Source organism: Orycteropus afer, unplaced genomic scaffold (genome assembly GCF_000298275.1).
Source record: "Orycteropus afer afer isolate SDZICR_OR568_19922 unplaced genomic scaffold, OryAfe1.0 scaffold00094, whole genome shotgun sequence".
Classification (NCBI taxonomy): domain Eukaryota; kingdom Metazoa; phylum Chordata; class Mammalia; order Tubulidentata; family Orycteropodidae; genus Orycteropus; species Orycteropus afer.
The window spans coordinates 9,330,319-9,338,074 of NW_006921681.1; the positions used below are offsets into that span (position 1 = coordinate 9,330,319).

Genomic DNA, 7,756 nt, shown 5'->3' on the forward strand with positions numbered 1-7,756 from the left:
AGCTGTAGGAAAGCACTCCTGGGACCTAACTTGGTTGGTGTAATGAGGGGAGGCTTCCTGAAGAAGGTGGCATTTAAAGAAGTCTGAGGTTGGCTGGGCAGAGGTGAGGAGGGTGTGTGCTCTGATTAGAGGGCACAGAATATACAAAGGCTGAGGGATGGGCAAGGGTGGCCCACTCAGGAACTGGGAAGTTCCATTTGGCTGGAGAACAGAGTGCAGAGGAGGGGCAGGGGAGAGGAGGATGGAAGGGCTGTCAGCCCAGACTCAGGCAGGAGTAATTCTCCATGTGGGAGTTTCTGGGGCCAAAGCAGCTGGAGCTGTGGTGCCTGTGACTGAGCCACAGGTGAGGTGGTGTTGGAAATGTTAAGATAAACTTTGAGAACAGCTGGAGTCAGGAAAGTACTAACCAACCAGAGCCTGGGGGTGAGGTGTGTGTTAGAGGTTGATCAGGGCAGAGGGACCCTAGGAATCAATTCTAAGTATGCCTCCACAACCCTGGAGCCGTTCTTAACCATTTTTGTTTCTGATTATAAAAGTGATAGTGGAGAAGATCTATCTGGAAAATGCAGAAACGGACATCCATAATTCTTTATCTCTGTTTACTCCAGCGCCCATGGCTTTTCTGTTCTTTGTGGGTGTCACGCTTGTTCCTGCCCCAGGGCCTTTGCAGCAGCTGTTCTCGCTGCCTAGAATGCTTTCTCCCCAGCCCTCTGCATGGCTACTGCCTTCTGGCCTTTGGGTCTCAGTGAGACCTCCCTAGCCACACTGTCTCGAGCTCTCACTCCACTCTCCTGTCTTCCTCTCTCAGAGCACCTGATTATTTTCTTCTGCATTTGTATCACGTTTATTTCTTTACTTGTTTGTCTCTTCCCTTGGGAAGAGTGTAAGCTCCATGGTAAGGGGACTTTGTCTTCTTCACTCCCTAAATCAGTGCCTAGTACATAGCCAGTGGTAAGAAAACATGCGTTGAGTAAATAAGTAACCCTACCATCAAATTAGCCACTCTTAGCCCTTGGGTGTATTTCTTGTGGCAGAGGGTTTCTAAAGCAAACCCTAGAACATCCCACTAGTGCTGAAAGGTGATTTTAAAGGCACCTGGAGATGGGATCTGGATGGGGTCAGATTTTCAAGAAATTTCCACAAGGAGATGGTATTTCAGCCTGACCTAAATGGATGTGAAGGTTATGTATCAACTTGGCTAGACCACTGATTCTCAGTGGTTTGTCAGATATGATGTCATCATCCACCATTTTGTGATCTGATATGAGCAGCCAATCAGTTGAAAGGGGAGTTTCCTTGGAGGTGTGGCCTGCATCCAATATTTATGGATGTTCTGGCAAAGCTCATCCTCTCTCAGTCCTGCATCTGACTTGGGACATGAGCTAACAGTCTTCTGTCTGACCTGCAGGGTTTGGGTTTGTCAACCCCTGCAACCATGTGAGTCAGGAAAAGCCTCCAGCCTGATGCCTGACCCATGGATTTGGGACTCGCCAGCCTCCACACCTGTGTGAACCATTTCCTCAAAATAAATCTCTCACTCTCTATATTTATATATATATTGTGTATGCTTCAAGGAGCTCTGGTGGTATAGTGGTTAAGCATTCAGCTCCTAACCAAAAATGTCAGCAGTTTCAACCTACCAGCCCCTCTGCAGGAGAAAGATGAGGCAGTCTGCTTCTGTAAAGACTTACAGCCTCGGAAACCCTTTGGGTCAGTTCCACTCTTTCCTGTGGGGTTGCTATAGTGTCACTATGAGTCAGAATAGACTCAATGGCAGTGGGTTTTTGGTTGGTATATGCTTCACTGGTTTTGCTACTTTAGAGAACCCAGACAAAGACACTTAGTACCAAGAGTGGTTCTAGAGGAACAAAATCTTAAGGAGTTTATTGATTTGTGCCCACTAAGCACAGTGGGTCCAGTGGGTCCCTGAACCCGTCCTGTGATGATTTCCTCAGTTCCAGAATGCATAATTGGAATAGACATACTCAGCAACTGGGAGAACTCCCACACTGGATCCCTAACATGTGGAATAAAAGCTGTTATGGTAAGAAAAGCCAAGTGGAAGCTGTTAGAAATGCCTTTATCTAGGAAAATTGTAAACCAAAAGCAATACCACATTCCTAGGGGGACTGCAGAGATTAATGTCACCATCAAGGACTTGAAGTTTGCTAGGGTGGTGGTCCCACTGTATCTCCATTCAACTTACCTATTTGGCCTGTGCAAAAAAAAAAAAAAAAAAAAGATGGATCTTGGAGAATGACAATGAATTTGAATTACTGTAAACTTAACCAGGTGGTGACTTCAATTGCAGCTGCTGTTCCTGATGTGATTTCATTGCTTGAGCAAACTAATACATCTCCTAGTACCTGGTATGCAGCTATTGATCTGGCTAATGCCTTTTTCTTTTTTTCTCTCATTGCTCCTTCTCATTCTCCTCCTCCTCTGCCCAGCCTCTAAATATTGGTGTTTCTCAGGGCTTCATCCACTTCTTATACTATATTTTATTTATTTTTATTGTGCTTTGGGTGCAAATTTACAAAGCAAATTAGTTTTACATTCAACAGTTCATGCACATTTGATTTCACGTACCAATTACCATCCCCAACCATAACAAAACTCTCCTCCCCTATCCTTGCTGTGACTACGCCCTCCCTGTGCCCTTCTTATCTATGCACTTCTGCCTGTCCAGCTTTCCATCTATGTGAATGCTGTCCCTCTGGTGTCTCATCTAATGCCTTTTTCTTGATCCTGTTTTCAAAAGAACACCAGAAGCAGTGTGCCTTCAGCTAGTTTTTGGTCATCTAGTGCTGCTCTAACAGAAATACCACAAGTGGATGGCTTTAACAAACAGGGATTTATTTCCTTACAGTTTAGGAGACTAGAAGCCTGAGTTCAAAGTGCCAGCTCTAGGGGCTGGGTGAAGGCCCCTCGACCTTGAGCTTCAGCTCAGCCTCTTGCTACTGGCCCACTGGAGCTGGAGGTGTCTCTTAACTCAGGCAGCTGCTGGCTGCTGAGGCTGACAAACCCAAGGTCAATAAGTAAAATGGCACAGTCCAAAGATTATCAAACAACATGGCAGGCCACTAGTTCAAGTCCAGAAACAGTCCCAAGATTGGCAGACAACATGGCAGGCCACTCACTGATGACTTGGCCAAATGCAGGATCTAAATGTACCAAGAAGCTCAGAGACCTTTCTCAAAGTGTCTTCTTATATACTGGAAGCAGGCCACATCCCCAAGGCAGCTACTCAGCTGCTCACAGTAGATTCCACCATGGAGTTGATTACCAGTCTCATCACGGGGAATAACTACATCCAGCTGCCTAGCCACTCAAAACCAGGCCTAGCCAAGTTGACACATAACCTTAACTACCACAGCTGGGAAGGCCAGCAATATACCTACATTGTCCTACCTCAGATGTATATCAACTTTCCAGTCCTATGCCATAATTTACTCCACAGGGCTCTTGATATCTTTCCTTTCCATAAGACATCACACTGGTCTATTACATTGATGACATTATGCTGATTGGGCCTAGTAAGGAAGAAATATCAATGACTCTAGACATAGTAAGACATTTGTGTCCTAGAGGGTGGGAAATTAATCCGACAAAAATTCAGGTGCTTTCCACCTCAGTGAAATTTTTAGAGGTCCAGTGGTATGGGGGAGCTCTGGTGGCATAGTGCCTAAGGCATTTGACTGCTAACCAGAAGCCTGGCTCCTTGGAAGGAATATCGGGCCATCTGCTTCCCTAGAGATACTGCCTCGGAAACCCAAGGAAGGGTTGCTGTGAGTTGAATCGACTCAATGGCAGTGAGTTTTTAGAGTGGTATGGGACATGTAGAAATATTCCTTCTAAAGTGAAGGATAAGTTGTTACGCCTGGCCCTTCTTATAAGTAAAAAGGAAGCACAACACTTGGTGGGTCTCTTTGGATTTTGGAGGCAACATATCTCTCATTTGGATGTACTATTCCCCAAACCCCACTATGGTTGAGTTGATTCTTCCAAAAACTCCAAATAGCATCTCTATCTGCCACTGCCACTTCAGAAACCAATGGCTCAGTCAGATCATATGGTCCAAGTGGCAGAGTGGCTTTCATGGCAGCCTGAACCTGTTGCAGGGCCTTCTCTTGTTCTAGGCCACACTCAAAACTAGCACCTTTTCAAGTCTCTTGATAAATATGCCAGAGTAACACACCCAACTCATATGCAAGCTGCTCTGTCACTTCTTGGGCCATATGATCCAGCTGGTTCTTGTCATGGCAGATAGAGATGCTGTTTGGAGTCTTTAGCAGGCCATTATTGGTGAATCACAGGCCAGTCTCTTAAGATTTTGGAGCAAAGCTCTGCCATCTTCTGTATATAACTACTCTCCTTTTGAGAAACAGCCTTTGGTTTATTACTAGGCTACTGTGAACCAGTTCCTTGAAATAAATCTTTCTCTCTTTCCTTCACTGGTATTTCTCCTCTAGAGAACCCAGCCTCAGACAGGTTCCCAGTAAGTAGAAACAGAGATAGAGGGGTATCTTAGCCTGGAAAAAAAAAAACACTCCACGACATATGAAGGATGTTAGGGGAAACAGTGACACCCAGTTTGGCTGAGGTATAGAGTGTATGAAATGAGCCATGTATAATAATGCCAGACCAGTAGTCTGGAGACAGAGTGAGGGCTTGGGGATGCCAGACTGAGGACTTGTATTGATTGGGTTGGCCAGTCATGTTTGATCAAATAAGTCCTAGGGACTGTGATGGGGAATCAGTGGTGAGCAAAAATGGGATGATCCATCCTCCTCGAGGAGCTGACATGGGGAATCCAGACATTAAGAAAATCATCCCACAAATAAATGTGACATTGCAACTGATAGATCTCTGAGAGTTGATAATAGGAACCCTTCCGTATTTCCAGGAATGATGCTTTGACCGTAATGTGAAGGTTGAATGGGAGTTTACTAGGGGTAAAGGGAGAGCAGCATTCTGGACACAGCTTGCATAAAGGCTCTAGGGAAGAAAGGAGAAGAGATTAGAGAGCAAGGTGGATAGAAGTGGGCAAAGCTGCATTCACCATGGTAAGGACCTTGGCCCTCTGTCCTGAGAACCATGGGAGAGTTTTGAAAGTTTTAGGCAAGGGGTGGAAAGACTCCTAGGAAGCTACTGAAGTTTTCTGAGCTAAAGAGCAACAGCTATCAAGCTAGTATTTTTGAGCAGGGACTCTTATTCTGGAATCCATGGTCTCCCAAGTTTCCATGATGTCTTGGTTCTCTAGCACTGCTATAACAGAAATACCACAACTGGATGGCTTCAACAAACAGAATTTATTCTCTTACAGTTCAGGAGGCTAGAAATCCAATTCAGAAGGCTGGCTCTAGGGGCTAGTGGAGGCCTCTTGACCCCACTGGGCTTCAGCTCTGCCTCTCCTTCCAGGCCCACTGGAGCTGGAGGCTTCTTCTGACTCATGCAGCTGCTGGCTGCTGAGGCTGATAAACCCAAGATTGGCAAGTACAATGCCACAATCCCAAGATCAGCAGGCAACATGTTAGGCTGCTGGTTCAAATCAAGGAACTAGAGATGAAGACTTGGTCAAATACAGGATCCAAAATGTACCAAAATGTTTGAGTCCTGTCTCAAAGCTTCACCATATATACTGGAAGCAGGTCACACCTCAGTCAACTCTCTTACACTGGTTATGGTCTGACAGCAGATTCCACCATGACGGTGATTACAATCTCATCATGGGGAATAACTATATCCAGCTGCCAAGCCACTCAAAACCATGGCCTAGCCAAGTTGACACACAACCTGAACTATCACACATGGGTAGACATCTGGAGGTCTGTGAACCTAAAGGGTCCCTGGGTGGTGGTGCAAATGGTTAAGCACTTGGCTACTAATTGAATGGTTGATGGTTTGACCACAACCAGAAGTGCTTCAGAAGAAAGGCCTGGAAATCTGCTTCTGAACGGTCACAACCTTGAAAACGCTATGGAGCACAGTTGTACTCTGAAACATGGCAACCGGCTAGTTGGTTGGTGAACCTGAAAGGGTTCAGTTATTTACATCGAAACAAGTTGCCTTTGAGTCAATTTTGAATCATGGTGACCCTAAGTGTTTCAGAGCAGAACTGTACTCCTTAGGGTTTTCAATGGTTCCTTTCTTGAAGTAGATCACCAGGGCTTTCTTCTGAGGCATCTCTAAATGCACTTGAACCTCCAACCTCCAATCCTTTGGTTAGCAATCTAGGCTGTTAATCATTTGTACCTTCCAGGGACTCCTCTTTCCCTTTAACTCTTGTGAAACTGCCAGGGGTGGGACTCATTGGCTGACATAGGTCATGTGCTTCTGCTGAGCCAATCACAGTCATGAGGAAGATGGAGTACTCTGATTGGTCTGCTTGAATCATGTGCCTAGCCTGAACCAATTCTATTGGTTGGAGGAATGAAGTATTCTGTTTGGCCTGCCTAAGTCATGTGCTCATCCTGGACTGGATCAAACTAGAACCTCACTAGACAGAGAGGGGGGCAGGGCAGGCAGAAAGGCCCGCAGACATCCCCCATCCCACCTCACCCTTTTTTCCTGTTCATTCAGTGTCAATATCATGTGGTTTCCATCGCTGTGCAAAGGGAGACCCTGTCCCCATTTTCCCAAAGTGAAATCACCCAGAGTCTCCTCTGTTTGGGCTGTTAGGGCTTGAGGGCTGGGTGATTTGCCCAACTCACAGCCAGGCTGGATTAAGCGCTGCATGGTCAAGGGATTTATGGCTCCCCAATTTTTGCAGTGAAAATAGGACCCTGTCAGGAATAACAACAATCGATGCTTACACAGTGTTTGCTGTGTGCCTGGGTCTCCTATGAGCCCTTTACATGTGTTAATGCCTTTTAATCCTCACAACCACCCTAGAAGGTGGGTCCCGTTATTTTCATAATAGCATGAGTGAGGATGCTGTAATTTGTCCAAGGCCACACAGGTACGGTGGCAGCTCTGGAGTTCCAGGCTTCACCTCAACCTGTGTTACATGTCCTGCCTGCCAGGTGATCTTGGACAAGGTCTGCTCTTTCTGGGCATCAGTGCCTCCATCTGCAACACAAGACTGATTGTGTTGGCTGTGGAGCTGTGGGGTGTCTGGATTTTAGGGATGAGCAGCGGTAGCCAAAGCGGGCCTGGCCTGAAGATTTTCTGCTTCTTTTTCTAGGGCTGTCCCCACTGCAGCCATGTCCAGAGGGGTACGCTGACTGCAGGAAGCAGTGTAACCGTGACTACTACCTGAATGAGGCCAACCGCTGCACAGCCTGTGTGAGCTGCTCACGAGGTAAGGTGCTTGTCCTGCCTCGGGCTCCTTCCAGGGGGCGTGGGAGGGCTTCAGAGAAGAGACAGAGCATCTGGACAGGGGAGAGCACTGGGATTTGCCACCTGTTCCCATGTTGTTCCCTGGGAGGCACAATTCACCTCTGTGGATTTGTGAATTGATATCAGCTGTGATCTTTTGCATCTCTACTTTGCAGAGACACTCAGTTGACCATTTTCCTCAAGCGGACTCACAGTTATTGAGTTTTATCTTTCTGACATCCCTATGGGAGGATTCTTATCTTATCCCTGTTTGTAGTATGGAAACTGAGGCATAGTTAGGTTAAGGGCCTTTCCATAGGTCATAAAATTTTAGTAAGTGGCAGAACTGGAGTTTGAGTGGATGGTCTGAGAGTAAGAGTTGTATACTTTCCTCAAGACCACAGTGCTTTCAGGAGGATGCTCTCAACAAGCACTT

General features: G+C 46.3%; 1 protein-coding gene across 1 annotated transcript in view; it reads left to right on the forward strand.

The window, feature by feature from the left end:
* TNFRSF8 (TNF receptor superfamily member 8) overlaps positions 1-7,756 on the forward strand; it is a 72,565-nt gene that overhangs the window by 10,799 nt on the left and 54,010 nt on the right. The window contains exon 2 of the mRNA XM_007942669.1: positions 7,187-7,303. The gene's annotated coding sequence lies outside the window, so the exon portion shown is untranslated. The remainder of the gene's footprint in view (positions 1-7,186; positions 7,304-7,756) is intronic.